The following is a 16,056-nucleotide window of genomic DNA, read 5'->3' as shown; positions in this document are numbered from 1 at the left end:
TGAAGGTGCCTATTTCAAAGACGTTTTGGCAGGCAAGTTTGGAAAGGAATGTTTGTTTTGACTCCTTTGTTTTGTTTGAGCTGTTTTTTTCAGAGCTTCAGTGAAGTGGTTGCTTGTTTCTGAATGGGAATTTCTGTTTTGAAGTTTCTGTTGAGCAGAATGACTTGAGGTGTTGAGGTTTTGTTCTAATTCAGAGTAGCAGCAACCTTGGAAGTGTCAAGATACCCCGTAGGTTTAGGATTCATCCACCACCAGGTAGGATAGGACATCTTTTTGTGTAAAGTTTGTAATTGCTTCTGCTCTCACCTCTGTAGGTCTTTAGCTTGGGCTTCAGCTGTGAGAATATGTTTGCCAGTGTGCCTGTAGGAAGGGCCTTCTGACCTGGGAATTGCACAGGTTTAGTTATTTATGCAATTAAGAGTTTTGCTTGGAAAAGATCAAGTTTTATGAAATGTAGTACTCAAAAGATTTTGGTAGGCTAGTGCTGGGCTGAGCTTTTAAACTGTGACTCTGAATGGCTTGGTTTGCTCTCAACAGAAGAGATCCAAGAGGTCTGACACCCACAGCACAGGGAGGACCTGGGGGCTGGGAATGCTGGTGCAGGAGGGAGTTTCTGATTCCAGAGCATGAAGGGCTCCATCCAAGGTGGAGCAGCAGGGGTACACATCATGTACCCAGGCCAAGAGTTTGTGCTTTAAATGGATGAGGTTGGCTCTTTTCCACACTCATACCTTGGAGAGGAGATCCTTGCATGGGCATGGGCTGAGCCTGGTGGGGGGTGATGCTCAATTCAGGCAGTTCTCCTGGACTGCTCTGCTGTCTGCTCACAGCAGCTGTCACTGCCACTGTGGAGAAGTCCCTCTTTTCATGACAGAAATGACAGGAGCTGGTGTTCTGGTGAGTGGGACTGGGAAAGCCCTGCTGGCAGGAGGCAGAGAAGGGCTTGCTGTCCCCGGCCACTGGTGACCAGATACAGCCCCTCAGAGATTCCAGGTGCTCCTTAGAATTTCATAACTTTACTGTGTTTTGATAAACCTGTAAAGCTCAGAATTATTTTGATTTAGGCAGGTCAAAAACTTGAAAACAGCTAGACTTACACAGTCAATAAACCAAAACTGTCTCTTCAGCACTGCACTGACAAGGCTCAGAAGACAGACACGCAGAGAACCTCTCCACTAATATTCAACTGATTTGGCCATTTTTATTCTATAAAGGAGGCTGGTTATGAGATTTAAAAAGACTCATATATCATGCTGCCTCATTAATTTTCCATTTGGGCTCAGCTGTCAGAGGATACCATATTAAACTGCTGCCTGGAGTAGTCTTCAGTGGCAGAGAAATGATGTTTGATACCCTTTGCATTTCACACAGTCTGTATAAAAGGTCTCCTTGATTTGCCATCCCTATTATTTTCTGTCAGAGAGCCCTGCACGGCCTCTCCAAAATAATATCACCTCTCCAAAACCCTGAAGGTCTATTTGTGGTTTCCATGGTGACAAAATGACCCATAATATTCTTTGACTACTTCAGTAAATGAAGGACACAACTGGGCCTTTGAAGAATAATAGATTTTTTCTTTTCCTTAAGAAAAGATGTACTTGTGAGCTCAAAGAGGGGACGGGGGAAAGGATGAAAAAGATATTAAGGGAAGAGATTTAGCATGTAACTCAAAGGACTTGCTGCAAGTGTAGCAGACAGCACTTGTTGAAAAATAGACCTTGAGCCATCTGGTACCAAAACAGGAGTGGGATAGAGCCCTTGTGATGACTGAGATGAAGGAGCTTTTGCTGTAACTCATTTTTACAATAGCTGTGCTACTTAATTCTGGATCGGGTGCCAGGCAGGGCCGGGTGATGCAGGTGCAAGTGTGTGGTTAAAACATCTTCCTCCAGGAACTGCCAAAACCCCGCTCGGGGCTGCGTGGGAGGGAGGGAGGATGGGATTTTCCAGCAGAGCTGGCCTGGGGGAGGAGTGGGTGGGAAGGAAGCAGCGAGGCTTTTCTCAGGCTGTTTGTAGAGCCTGTGGAAAAGCCAGGCTTCCAGTTCCAGCCCTGTGGCTGACCTGCCCTCAGGGCAGAGCCTGTGCTGGGGGTGCTCAGGGTGTGAGTGTTGGAGCTGCTGATCTGCTGCCCCTCCTGCCCCTGTGGGACCGTCCAGGCTCTTCTGCCTGCAGCCTCCCTAGGGTGGAAGGCATCCCTTACTGTGGGATGAACTGCAAGGTCCATGTCTCTTGGCTACTTTGCATAAAACCAGTAAAAGATCTGTAACCTCCTTAGTCCTGTGAGAGCTGCTGCCCCAGGAGCATCCACAGCACGCTCTGGGAATGCTTTTAAACCAAACCACATCTTGCAGGGGAAGAAACTGAGACATAAAGCAGGTACCTGAGCTCAGCAGAGCACTGCAGAGTCTCAGTGGGAATGCTGGGCTGGAGGATGCTGGGCTGATTGTTCCTTCCCCAGGGATACTCTGGGGAACACTCTTTGGGATAAAACTCTTTCCTTAGATGAACTGCAATTCAATTTTCTTTAGTACATTTTCCCAGCCTGCCCATTGATGTTGTCCATGATGGTGAGCTGCTGTTCTCATCATGTGTTGGGTCAGAACTGGTGCACTGGGTCTGACTGGGTAGACATTAGGTCAGACATAGGGAGAAGGGATGGCTAAAATGCCTCAGAATAATGACTGTGAGATTCCTGGGTTGCAGGAACAGGCACTTCCAGGTGTTTCAGGTTAGCCTGGGTAGTAAAAATCCAGCAGCTGGATTATTGGAGCATTGAGGGGGCTGCACCACGAGCAGAAAAACTCGTGACGTTCCCAAGAGCCTGTCAGTAATTCCTGCTTCTGGAGTTATCCAGCTTTTCTTGTGGTGTTTTCTTTCAGGTCTATTCTAGCACTTTACCTCCCAGTTCTGGAAGAAACAGGGAAGTACAAAGATAACTAGAACTTGAAATCTAATTCCAGAGTGTCCTGGTGGTTTGCAGATGTCACTGAAATGACTTTAACAGCTCTTTCCACCTCTGAGTGTGACAGTGCTGTAAGAGGGGACCAAAGTCTGGTGTTATTAGTTACTCTCTATTTACCCTGCATTTTGGTGGTTTTCTAGTTTGAGTGTGTTTTTTGGCCTAAAAATAAATTAATAACACCAAAACAAACAAAAACATTTGTGTGATTGGCTGCTTACTTAATACAGGAGTGTAATGAGGCAACTTAAATAATATAAACAGAGGAAGAAATGAGGGTAAGATTAAGCCAAAAACCAGTCTAAAACCACATTTACCACCAACCTGGACAACCTGAGGCAAAATCTTTCTTGATTCCTCTGTGCCTCACATGTGCATGCCTTTGGCAAGGATGATTAAAGTCTGTGCTGCTTCCCCTCTAATGTGAACAAAGCCCTTCAGAGCCCTATTCTAGTTTCCTCTTAGCATCGTGTTTGGCTTCCTTTGGGACTGACCTTTTACTGCCCACAGCCCACCTCCATCCTGTTAGAGGGCCTGCAGAGAGTTACTAAGTTAAACATCATAAATCCCACTATAAATGATTACACAGAGCTTTTCACTAACAATCTTCTGTGGGGATATCAAGCTTGATAGAAGCATAAATCATTTAAAGAACATCTGCCTAATGAGGGGTAACCTGGAACTGCTTCCCTGAGCCTGAGTGTACCAAGGGAGAAAAAAACTGTAGGCAGTTGGCCTATTTTAACTGGTGCCTGCTGGGTGCAGGTTGATTTCTGTTGTCACAACTGGCTTTGCTGGACACATGGGACTTTCCCACTTGCTCTGCCTGCATCCTATGGCACAGAGAATTAGGGATGTAGGCTAATCTGTGTGTGGTTGTAGAGAAAGGCTAATCATGTGTCTAGACAAAGAGTTCTACAGAGGCAGATGAGTTAGAAGAGGAAACTTAAACAGGTGGTTGAAAGGCAACCTGAGCAAAGATGTGCTGTGGGTCTGGGAGATCTGGTTTATGAAATGGGAACAGAACTGGGGAGGCTGAGAACGGGAGCAGTGATTTAGGAGGTGGGTACAGAATGTATCTGGACTTACCTGATCAAGATCTTGCTTGAAATGTTGTGGCTGAACATGTAGAACCTGTTATGGGAATACAGGAGGGTGCTGAACACAGGGCTCATCATCAATGCAATGGTTGGATTTGTCAGGGAAAGAACAAGGTGAATTTGAAGGAGGGAGTCTGATAAAGTTAAGAATCACAGTGTGACTGGTAGATAAGGAAACTGCTGATAAATACAAGGATTGAGTTTCTGAGCCAGCCTGATGCATTCCTTAGGGCTCATCAAGTGTGAGTCAGGGCTAACAAGTCTGTTTACAGATAATCCTGCAGGCAGAGAACAAACTTGGCACTTGAAAAGTCCTTTCTGTCTGTTCATTAGGTGTGATGGAAAGAGTCTGAGTTTCCTGTTGTCAGTCACAGTTAAGCCAAGCTGTGACTTTGACCATCTGAAAGACACCTGACTGTCAAAGTGATGATGGGAGGATTAGTGGGTGAGGAGTAGCAAATGGAAGCTTTTCCATTTCAAAATCACTGGATCCTCAGGAAAGCTGTAAATAAGCAGCAGCAGTAACCTTGGAATGAAGTCGAATCTCTCCTGCCACGCCAATTTGGCTGCCAGATGCTCATGGCAAGTCTTCAGTGCGTGGTTTAAAGCTGCTGCTCCCTGGTGATAGATTTAACAGAGATGAGCAGCAAGGAGCAGGATAATTGTTTTTAAAACCAAAGTTCTTGTCACACAGAACTGGTCATGAGATTCCAGGAAACCCTCTGTGCATAAATAAACTTGCTGGATGTGTGAGTTGTCCGTCACCTCCCGGTGGGGTCATCGCTGGGTGTTACTTCTCTCCATGACCTGCCTTGGATCTCACTGCTGTGATTAGAACCAAGACAGGGAGGTCAGGAATAGTTCAGTCTTTTCCATGTGCTGTTGAGGATGAAGTCAATAGGAAGTAAATATTATTGACTGCTGTTTTCATTCAAAAATCAAGATTCATTGAGGTGAATATGAGGTCAATAGAAGCTCTCACGGGGGAGGAGACCAATAAATCATGACACGGAATAAAACAATATTTGTAATGCAGATAATTTTGGATATTGAACATTATTTGATCTAGTGTGTTTTCTTGTGTGTGTGTGTGGTTTTTTTATTTTAATTGTCCTGTTAAGTGAATTGGTAGGTTGTACCATTTAAAAAGACTTCTACTCTTCCTCCAATTATGTACTCTTTAACTACAGTGGATTGAATTTCTTTATAAAGAAATTGTAGAGTAATTTCTGTTGGAAGAGAACTTTGGAGTTTTCCTGGTCCAACCCCTGCTTGGGCCATGGCCAGTTTTCAATTAAAACTCAGTATTTTTGTGTTGTGATGATACCAACCATGGGCACTTTTCTGCAGTCTTGTCCCAGGGAAATTTTTCATCTTTCCTTAAGCCTTGGACCTAAAGAAGCAACCAGGACAACATGTGTGAGTAAAGCATAAGAACAGCTTTTAAACAAATGAATCTGCTTTGGATTCATCATTACATTTTAGCTTTGGGGTTGGAATGAACACGTGCAGATAAAACAATGCTGAGGCTCAATAACTGGTACTTCTGAAGAAAATATGTGAGGACAAAGCTTATGTTGTATATTTGTTCTGTCCTTGGTAGTGTGGGACTGTGGATACATTTAGGGTCATAAAATCTATAAGAAAGTGCCATGCAGTGTGTTAACGTGGTGATGGGCTGTCCAGGTTCCTGCTGGAAGGTGGAGTATTTAGTCCTGCCTTTGGGCACAACAGAACTCTACACATTTGATGTTTGCTGAGGATTTGAGGTGGTTTGAGGAAGCCTTATATTCCAGAAATGCTAGAGACACTTCTGAAAATCAAGGCACCCAAACACATTGTGAGGGAGGCAAACCAAAGCTCACTAGACTGTGAAATGCTGATCATCTTATGCATCTTCATGAAAGGGGCTGAGGACATGGCTGTAAAGCACAGATTGCCACAGGGAATTCCAGCTAGTTTTTCATGATCTGGCTTGGATACTAAAAGCAGAGGAGCTGAAATTCCACAAAGTTCAGGTAGGAGGGCTAATTAGTCTTGGTTGATTTACTTCCCTGGATGGAGCTCTTTCTCCACTTGAACCTCACTTGGGTGTAGGTGAGTTCTCTTTATGGAGTTGCTTTGTGCCATGTGAGCATATTCAGGTAGGATGTGTGTACAGGAGATCAGATTTATTCTGGGGAAGGGAGCACAAGAGAAGTGGAGGAGGAAGTGCTTAAAGTAGAGCTTGGCAAGTATGAGTCTTTTATAGCATCTTTAAGTGAATCAGACAATATGAGTTAGACAGCATTCTCACTGAAGATTTGACAACTCCTTTTGGACAGTTTCTTTTTTTCCTCCTTGTGTGTTCATGGCCTTAATTGATGTGGCTGCATCCTGCAGTTGGGAGCTGTGTACCTTCTCTCAGCCCAAGGCAGGGCCATTTGATTAGATTGTCAGCTGGTCAAAATAGCTGTTGCTCCACAGAAGTCAGTGGAGTCATGCCAGGTTATACCAGCTGAGAATGTGACCATCATTTTTATGGAGTCACATTTCTAACCCTTGCCGTGCTCCTGAATTCCTGAGCTGCAGCCAGGCTCTGTGATAGCTGCAGGGTAGGATTATCAGAAGCATCCAGCCTTGGCCTCACTCCACTCCCTCTGCAGCAGAGGGATGTTTGTTGTGTTACTGCATCCAGCCCCAGAGTCTAATGGCTTGGATTCAATTAGGCTGCTGCTGGAATGCTGAGGATCTGCTCCTCCACTGAAGCATGCCAGCTGCAATCCATGGAAAGCAGCAAGGCTGGGATGTTCCACAGCTGCCCAAGGATCGGGCCTTGAGTCTGCTGCTTGTTGTACTCACAAAAAGAGGTTGGTAAATGGTAGGGAAAGCAGCCTCCTTTATGTCAACAGGGCATTTCCTTCCCTACCTGGAGATGTTTGGGTCTGGCATCCCCTGGGATGGCTGTTGAGAAGCAGCAAGTGCTCAAGGAGTAAGCATTGCCTCCTGGCTGGTCTTCCAGTGGCCTGGCAGGTGTTGGCATGGCCCTGCCATGTGCTACTGGAGCTCCTGGGTGTGCAGGGACTGACCTGTGGGCACATGGCAGCCCTTGGGTAGTGAGTAGCATTTCAGCCCTTCTGCAGATGGTCAGCTGCCCACTGCTGCCCCGTGTCCATGGGAAGAACAGGGCAGGCTGCCTTGGTGCCTGAGAGCTGCTCTCTCTGGCCAGATACTGTGCTTCTAGGAATGCAGATCCTAGTCCTGTTTTTCGCTTTTTTGTATATCCAGAGGCTGTTTAGTGTTTGGATGTGTTACTGCCAGTCACACAAAGCAGGAGGACGGAGGAAGGGACAGCCTCTGGTTGGGTCTCACTGAGGCGTTTGCTGCAGGATTGCCAACTCCAGCAGGGATTTCGGAGGAGGAAATCATTATCTGCACTCCTCTTCCTCAAATCTGCCTCCTACCCTAACATTAGAGAGCATCTCAAAGTAGCTGCCAGAGCAGCTGCCGTGCCAAGTACAGCATTCCCCAGGGGGGCCCTCCTCCAGGAGCAAGCTTCAGCCCGTGGTGGGAATGAAGGCCAGAGATAAGGTGGCTGTGTTGACTGACTTGCCACTATTCTTCCAGCTGGCTAAATGGAAATACCTCCCTTGCCAGCCCCTGCATAACTCATGTCTTCCCCTTTCCCCAAAGTGTGATGTGGCTTTTCCCTTTTTCCCCCTCTGTGCCCTCACCTGCTGTGCCCCAGAGAGCTGGAGGTGCCAGCACAGCTCTGCCTCTGGCTCGGTGCCCTCAGCTCTGCCTGGCAGGGCTGGCAGCTCCCCAGCCCTGTCGTGGCTCTTGCAGTGTGAGATCCGAGTGGGTAAATTCCAGCTGCTCCCGTGGAAGATGGGAGTGGCTCCTCTGTGACCAGGGAGGGCTGTGGGTGCCTGAGGGCACCACCAAGCTCCAGAGAGTTAGTGGAAAACTTGGCATGCAGCTGTATATAACACACACTGGTTCTTGTGGTGTCTGGGAATTTGTGTGTCACTGGGAATCCCAGTGTCCTTGTCCATGGATAAATCCTGTCCTGTTGTGCTCCATGAGCTGACCCTACAAGGTTTTGCAGGTCAAGGTTTGTGCTACTTTAAATTTTGTGAATTCCAGAGTTCTGTGTTTGTTTCATTACTCTTTTCCAGTGTTTCAGATTAAGGACTGATACTTGCTGAAGGCTTTAGAACGGCCAAAGACTTATAATTGTTTTTATATTGCCTAATTCTGTGTGAACTGGGGCAACATAAGAAAACAGGAAAAGCCCTGAGATAAAGAATACATTTAAGATGCTTTTTCTGTTCTATAATTGCCAAGCCCTCTGACCTGGGGTTGGATCTTGGAGTGAATCAGATCTAGGGCACTGTTTCAGCAAGTTTTTTCTTGAAGTGTTGTGTCCCTCACTCCAGCAGTTCAGTTCATTTTAGGCTGCAAGGCACCCAGCCTTGTTCTGCCACTGTTTGAATCCATGGGACATCTGCTGTACAACAAGTGTGCTGGGTTTGGGCCCTGCTCTGACTCAAGCAGGGCTCAGTAGATCCAGAAAAGAACAAAGATTCTTCTCCTAGGAGATAACTGAAGAGGGTATCATTGGGGGCTGTGAAATCCTGAGTGAAACAAGAAAACTGGATAGGGAATGCCCTTGCATTTTCTCTTCCAGGATGTGATTTAAGGGGCATCAAATGTAGCAATGAGATGGCAGACCCCAATCAAAAGGACATCCTTCCTCACACAGGGCACTGACTGCCCTGCCATGAGGGTTGTACATGTTGAGTTTCTGTGTGTCTCAAAAAGCAGTTGGATGAATTGAAGGAAGAAATGTCCACTGAGAGCTATTAAATGTAAAAGCTTTCATCAGCTGTGGCCACAGCGTGGGCTCACAGCACAGGCACATGGTTAACGGGTTCCTGCAAAAAGGGCTTTGGGAACTGCTCTGATCATCTCAGCTCACTTCTTCAGGTATCTGTCAGACCACTGAGAAACATTTCCAGTGCTAACCTACATGTTGTACCAGTGACCCACCACTCCTGCTCCCTTTGCTGCCTGCATAAAGGTCAAAGATAATGATTAAAAATAAATAAATAACCGAAGAAACCCCCACTGCTTCCCTCTCGGGTTACTCAAGCTTGAAATAAATCACCTTTCTATTTCTGAAGGCACAGATGACTTAAGCCAAATTGCATTTGGAGCCATTATCCTCACACTTATTTATGCTGTCGTGTCTTGTGCTAACACTTTGTGAAATATTTATTTGCTCCTGGCCTCCCGCAGCGTAGCTCTGGATTCATGAGGCTCCCGTGTTATGTCTCTATTCTGTGCAGCTGCATTCTGTCAAGGAAGGAGAACATGAAGATTGCAATCTATATTTTACATTATAACAACATCCTGCACATCACTCTGGGTGATGCCATTCAACAGGTGGATGTTTTGTTTGCAGGTGTCGGGCACGTGGGTTGTGTCAGAGGAACTAAATGTGCCTGTGGGCACCAAACCTCGTTGTCTGATGAACAATTCTTCTATATTTCCTTCCCAAGCCTGCCCTTGTGCTTGCTCTGCAGGGCCCAGGTAACTTGCATGAGAGAGTTTGAGAGGAAATGGGAATATTCTAAAAGACACCAACACACAAGTTAATGCTTCAAGAGGTGCAGCAATTACAAATTTCAGATTCTGTCCATATGAAATGCTGTAAATACCTTTACCTCCTATTCTGTGGTCAGAATCAACCCAGTAAGCATCTGAAATGGCTTCTCCAGGCACAGTGCCAGCTTCCCTTCCCTCGTCTGGAGGTGAAATGGGCTGTGGCAGTGCTCTCTGCAGCTCCTCTGCAGACTGCAGGCCTGGAAAGATGAGATCTGTCTGCTGGGCTTCCTTCCTCTTCCCTCCCCTCATCAGAAGACACAGTGCACGTATCTGTTTGGATCTCTGCGAGAAGACAGACTGTGTTTGCTGTGTTGGGATCAGGGTATCAGCTGATTTAAGATGCTGAGGTGCAGCTCCAACCTTGGCTGAGGCAGCAGAAGTCTGGTACAGAGAAACTGTCCTCTTGTTTCCAGCTCCCAGCTAAAATCCAGGCTAGCAGTGACTGTCATTTGCATAGAATGGCCAGTGATTAGTATAGAATGTGCAAACCATTTTCAGTCCAGTTATGGACAAATTTATCCAGTCTGAGAACCAATGGCAGAGTTGGCCCCTCATCTGAGCAGAGCTGCCAGTGACTGAGCCAGTGCTGCCTGTGAACTGCCTGTGAACTGCCTGCATCTGTAGGAATGGGGTCTAAAAAGCCTCAGGGTTGTGGCACATGACTGTACCATGTCGATTTTGGTGCTGTAAAATCGAACTTGCCAGTCTGATGTCACCACTAGAAAACCTTCCACGGGCTAAATCCCATTTTAGCTAAATATATTTTCATATATACACGTGTATATGGGGAAAGAGCTGCTAAACTGCTGGTGGTGTTTCTCGGTGAATCACACCAACAGGCTCCTTCTGGTGTTGGCTTTAAGTGACATTTGCTGTGTAAATGACACTGACATTCAAGCTGAGATGCTGGCTCTCCCAGCAGCTTGCTGGTTGTGCCCAGGAGAAGGGCCTGCAGCAAAGAGCTGGGGCTGTTTGGGGAGGAGAGCCTTGTTCTCACTTCAGCGCCTCCTCCTTGCTTTTGTGTCTCCAGGAGACCTGGGGACACGTTGATTTAGTGGCTGTGTCTCTGCAGGCAGTGACAGTGAGTGCAGCACAGGATGTGCACAGGGACAAGTGCCTTTTGCTGAACACTCAGCCCAGGTCGATGGGGTGTGTTTAAAGGAGTGATCACTTGAGATACCAAAAATTGCTGTACAGTGTGTGTGCACTGCTCCCCTGAAGGATGAGAAATCTGTATTAGGTGATGAATAGCTTTACTGGAAGAAATTGGGATTTATTTATTTATTTTTAACCAGAGGACAAGCTTTAAAAGCTGCAAACAGAGCTTTTCAAAGGACAAGTGGGAGTTAGTTGCCTAATTCACATTGACTTTCGGGGAGATCTGGTTGCTGAACTGCTCTTTATGCGTTTCAGAAATCTCCCCTTAGTCCACATAATCTCTCTGTAACCCCTTTTTAATTAGCTTGTCTTTCTGGAAGAAGAGGCCAAGAAGTCACATTCAAAGATTATTGCTCTATCTAGCAGCTGCTGGAATAGCTCAGTTAATGCTGCAAAATCTTACTGCAGGTCCCAGCAGCATGTCTGGTCTGCCTCCCCATTCTAATTTGGCTGAGGGATGTAAACTGCCCCCAAACTATTATGCAAACCCATTTCCAGCCAGTGATACTCTGTGCTGTAGCACCAGCTGGCCATTTATCCAGATAGCCTGGCTTTGAATCCTCTTGGCAGAGCAAAATATTTGAAAAGGAGAGAAATGACAGGCTGGGGGTGCTGCAGAAGATGGATGCCAAGAGCATGTGTGTGCCAAACAGGAGATAACAGTGCTACCTTCACTGTCCCAGGCTCTCCACCTGCAGTTCCTGCCACAGCTCTGCTCCTGCTGTCGGGGATCAAGAGGAAAATGTCAGTCCTGCAGGCAGAGTTTGAAGATGCAGCCTAAATCAAAGTCTTCTTAAGGGGAAGTTAGGTTTCCTCAGTGAATTTGGGAGGGGGACAAGGAGAGGTTTTTGACGCTGCTTAATTTGGTTTTTGCATCTATAATAAGAAATTCAACTCTGAATTTGTGTAATGAAATATAAACATTGAAGGAGCCGGGTGAATTTGGACGCTTGAGGGAAAATGTATGGTATTGTCATGAGGAGACAATTCCCTAAAGCAGAGGGGGGAAAGCCTCCCAGGGGCTGGGGGAGGCTAAGAAGGAAGGGACTGATGAACTAGTGACTGGGAAAAATACTGGATATTGCATTGTGGAGAAAAAGCTGATTTCTGTGTGCTGAAGTTTTAAGACTCAGTTCCTTACTTGATGTGTTTTCCAGCACAGACAAAGGTCAGTCTGTATAAGATCAAACCCTACAGTGGTTGACCCTTCGACCAGGGGGCTCTGGGAGCTGCAGTGGTGTTTGGTGTTGTCTCTAGAAGTAGCAGCTCTGCTGTTGGGGACCTGGGTCAACCTCGTCCCTGACGTGTTTAGGAAGCATTTTTAGATCCTTAAATGAAAGGCACAGTACAGCTGTAACGTAGGTCACAAAAAAAAAAGTTAACTTTTTAGTTCTTCTAATATAAAAATATTGAAGAGGAGGTTTGGTTCTGTCAGTGACCACCCTAAAGAGACCCTTCAGGCTGAACTGGCTACTGTCAGGCTACTCTGAGGGGAAAAATAAACTCTCCTATATCCTTGCTCTCAGCAAGTCCTTTAAAACATCACCGCATCCGAAGCACATGAGCTAGAAAAACAGCTGCCTGCTCTACTCCTTCCCTGCCTGATGAGGTTAATAATAACTTTGAATGCATATGTACAGCATTAGCTTTCATGGTAACATGCATAATTCAAATCCCCTAAAGAACAGTAGAGCTTTGAGGAAGCAAACTTCCTTAATGTACTGGGCAAGGATCCAGCTTTTACCAGCTGTTGAGGGTTGATGTACAATTTTTGGTTAAGTGAATAATTTATCATGGATATTATCTGTAGTGTATCACATGCCCACAGTTTGTAGGCCTGTGCATATGGCTCTTGAGATGCCACAACACTGCCATATGCTTCATGGCCCATTACCACTTCAAACTCCCTTAAGATGTTTTCCCCTGTGCTGAGAATGTTAGAAGTACAGTGGGACCACTGGCTCAGTGCAAACGCTGGCTGGGTTTCCCCCCCACACACACCCCCTCTGCATTTAAAAAAATCAACAGGAGAAAGGAAAGAAGGATTGTTCAGGCTCTCCACAGCCTTGTCATTTTAAATAAGCTGCCTGCTGCTTCACGGTCCAGATGTGGATTATAAATTCCACAGAACACCTGTCCTGAACTCATCCCCAGCTACCCCTTGTAATGTGGTTGTGTTGTGCTAGTACAAATCTATTTATTGTAGTTCCAGTCTACTCTCTGCATAAATCAAGGCTACTTTAATCAGGCAGTGAGGCCGCTCTGCCCCTTGTCCTTGCAGCACCAAAGCAGAACTGGGATGTACTGACAGCCTCCAAGAGAGGTATGTAATGCTGTGTCCCAAATTCCAACTGCAGATGTCCTATTTCTTGGTCAGGGGAAGGAATGCTGAAGCTGAAGAACTTCCTAGTTTATGTAGCTGCTACAGTGCAGGAGAGGGAGCAAACATCTGGGTTGTTTGTCAGGTTGATTGCTTATATAGGAAGCAGCTTCATGTGATAAAAAAGACTGAGTCAAGATGAGAACAGGCAGCTGCTTAGCTGTAATTACAGCTGTGTGTCCATCATGGGGATGGCTGCAGCTTCTTCAGCTACAGTGTGTGGGTTTAAGTTCAGTGACTTCATGCCCAGGAGAAATATCTTTGCTCTGTTGCATCTTGAACTCTTCTGTGGTGCTGCTGGTCGGTGCTCACCAGGCTCTCCATGGCTGATGGCTGGAGCTTGCCATAAATGAAATAATCCCTGCCAGTTGTCTCACTTCTGAACGTGTCTCAGGAGAATAAGTGCTAGAGCGGGATCTTTCACTGATGCTGGATGGATCATTTCAAGTTCAGTGTTACGTGTGATTTTCCTTCAGTAAAAATCCTACTCCCTTTCCAAACAAATTGCATTTTTAGATCTGTTTATTACCCTGCAGTTGTTTCCCTGGGTAAAGACTGTGCTCAGCTTTCCCTTGTGAGTCTGTTGCAGTCAGGTTGCTTTGCTTGTGCGAGTTGCTCTTTTTTTCCTATTTCCTGACTAGATTAGAATTTTTATGTTTTCAATATTTTTCCTTTCTTAGCGAGAGTATTGGTCTTTAGATCATCACTTCCAGGTGCTTAAGTATTAGAGAGATTGTAGGAATTGGAACAAGAAAGGGGTGTTTGTGAGGACCAGCAAAAATGTGCTGGGTTTCAGGTGAGTGGAGCACATCTGCTGTTCTGCTGTCACCAGGCACCCTCGGGTCCTGGTGGCGACGGGAACCCTCCTCCCTCTGCACCGGAGTGGGAGGAAGGCACTTCACCTTCTGCATGTTGATGATGCTCTCCTGTCAGTGAGGCAAGGAGAGCAGGGAGGGCTGGGATCAGTGAACTCCTGCCTGGCTGCAGAGAGGAGAAAAGGACCCCAAGGAATGAATCCCAGCTGGAGGAGCTGGCACTGGGGGCAGCTCTGTGGCCCTCTCCCTAAAAGAACTGACTGTGGGTACATTGCAAAGTGAGAGACTGGGTTCATCCTGCCAGGATTGAAACCTGTGCTTTGCTGAGATCTGGTCGTGTCAGAGCTGCTGCCTGGGCAAGGGAGGCTGTGCCTCGTGGAGCAGTGACCTTTCCTGGCTGGGATCAGCTCGGAGGGCACGGCGCTCCCTGGCTAAGTGCACTTGCTGCTAGCAAGGGAATGTTTATCCAGTGCTTTGATTAATCAACCTTGAAAAAGGGTCAGATGGATTTACTCAAGCATCTAAGTAACCTTCATAGCAGAAAATATAAGCTTGTGTGTGTGACAGGGCTGTCTGCAGCCCTGGACTTGGAATAATGCTGTCTGGAGTCTTGAGCTGCTACAGCATCACGGGCTGGGTCAGACACCAGAACACTTTTTGGTTCTGAGTACACTCCAGTTCTGTCATGGTGTTCACCATGGCCATACGTAGGTGTCTTTCCTGAGGAATCCTGCTGCTGGCAATTCAAAGAGTTTGTTTTCTCAATTTCCCTTTAACCTGGTGTCCTGCATTGCTGTGCTCTGTTCCCACTGCACTCCTGCTCCTCTTTCACCCTGCTGTGTAATGCCTCTCAATTCCACCCCTCATGTTGTTCCCTCTTCCCGAGGAGAAATTTTAAGGATTTTACAATGTGGTTAGTGGTGCACTTTGCCTCCATGAGAGTTTCCTTAAAATCACGAGAACTCCAGAAACAAAATTTCATTTTCACCTCTTGCTTTGGCAAATAGAAGATGACCAAAAAAAATCTGCAAATAAATAGAACCCCCGCCACAGTGAGGTGCTGCTTTCCTCTGACGTTTCTAGAGGGATTAAACAATGCTGAGGATAGGATCAGTATTTAAACAAGAAGTTCTTGAAGTTGGTGTTCCTCTTAAGAAAATCATGTATTGAGCTGAATTATGAGCAGACCAGTTCCCGTCTCATACGGGAGAATTTTGGCCTGTGTCTTCTCCCATAAACATTAAACCCAATATATTCTTCTGGAACGATCATATTAAATTAAGATGTAAAATCGTGGCAAGGTTTTCATTCCTTGTGGCAACTGGCATAACACCTCGACGAAGAAAATGCAACCCAAACAATTGTTTCAACTGAAAGTCCAAGAATGACATCTAGTGGCATCAAGTGAGACTTCTGGGATAATCTTGTGTAAGAACAGTTTAAAGGAGTGTCAGTTCCTATGCTAGAGATCCAACTCCTAATTTTCAATCACTGCCACCTACCCATTTTAAAAAATACTGCAACCTGAATGCCTGTTCTTCAGGTTTGTTTTGTTGTGGCTGGTTTTGGTGATCACAACTTCAGTTAAGTTTCAGTAAGGCTGAGAAGCTTACAAACACTTCTTGCTCTGTGGCTAAACAAATGCCTCTGCACCACAGAGCTCAACTAATATTTGTGTTTGCTTAGCTTCTTTAAGTAAAAGTAAAGGCAATAACTGTGGGATTTCCAGCACCAGATTTATCTGATGAGAGCAGAAGTAATAATAGGCAGAAGAGCTCTTAGACAGTGGAAGGAGCAGAAAAATGCCCATTCTGCGGGTTCCCAGCGAGCCTGCCCTGACTGCTTTCAGTGATTGGAACTAAAAAGTGGAACTTCAGGTAAAGCATTTCTTACAGGCATCAGTGCATCTCTTTTAGGTTGTGAGAGTCAATTATTTGGCAAAAGGTAGAACTCAGAGGATGGATAAAATAGGACTTGGCATTTGTGATCTTCTTG

The 16,056-nt window shown here is 45.9% G+C and overlaps 1 long non-coding RNA gene across 1 annotated transcript; it reads right to left on the bottom strand.

The window, feature by feature from the left end:
• Nucleotides 1-9,289: 9,289 nt before the first annotated feature.
• LOC120322748 lies at nucleotides 9,290-9,857 on the bottom strand. The gene is made up of 3 exons (XR_005562636.1): nucleotides 9,768-9,857; nucleotides 9,561-9,673; nucleotides 9,290-9,396 (listed from the first exon to the last, which is right to left on the bottom strand). It is a non-coding gene; the product is annotated as an uncharacterized LOC120322748 (long non-coding RNA).
• Nucleotides 9,858-16,056: the final 6,199 nt, after the last annotated feature.

Source organism: Pipra filicauda, unplaced genomic scaffold, assembly GCF_003945595.2.
Source record: "Pipra filicauda isolate LSUMZ 115617 unplaced genomic scaffold, ASM394559v2 scaffold14_size4853619_pilon, whole genome shotgun sequence".
Lineage (NCBI taxonomy): Eukaryota > Metazoa > Chordata > Aves > Passeriformes > Pipridae > Pipra > Pipra filicauda.
The sequence above is the reverse complement of the archived record's forward strand: the minus strand, read 5'-3'. Positions and strand labels throughout refer to the sequence as shown.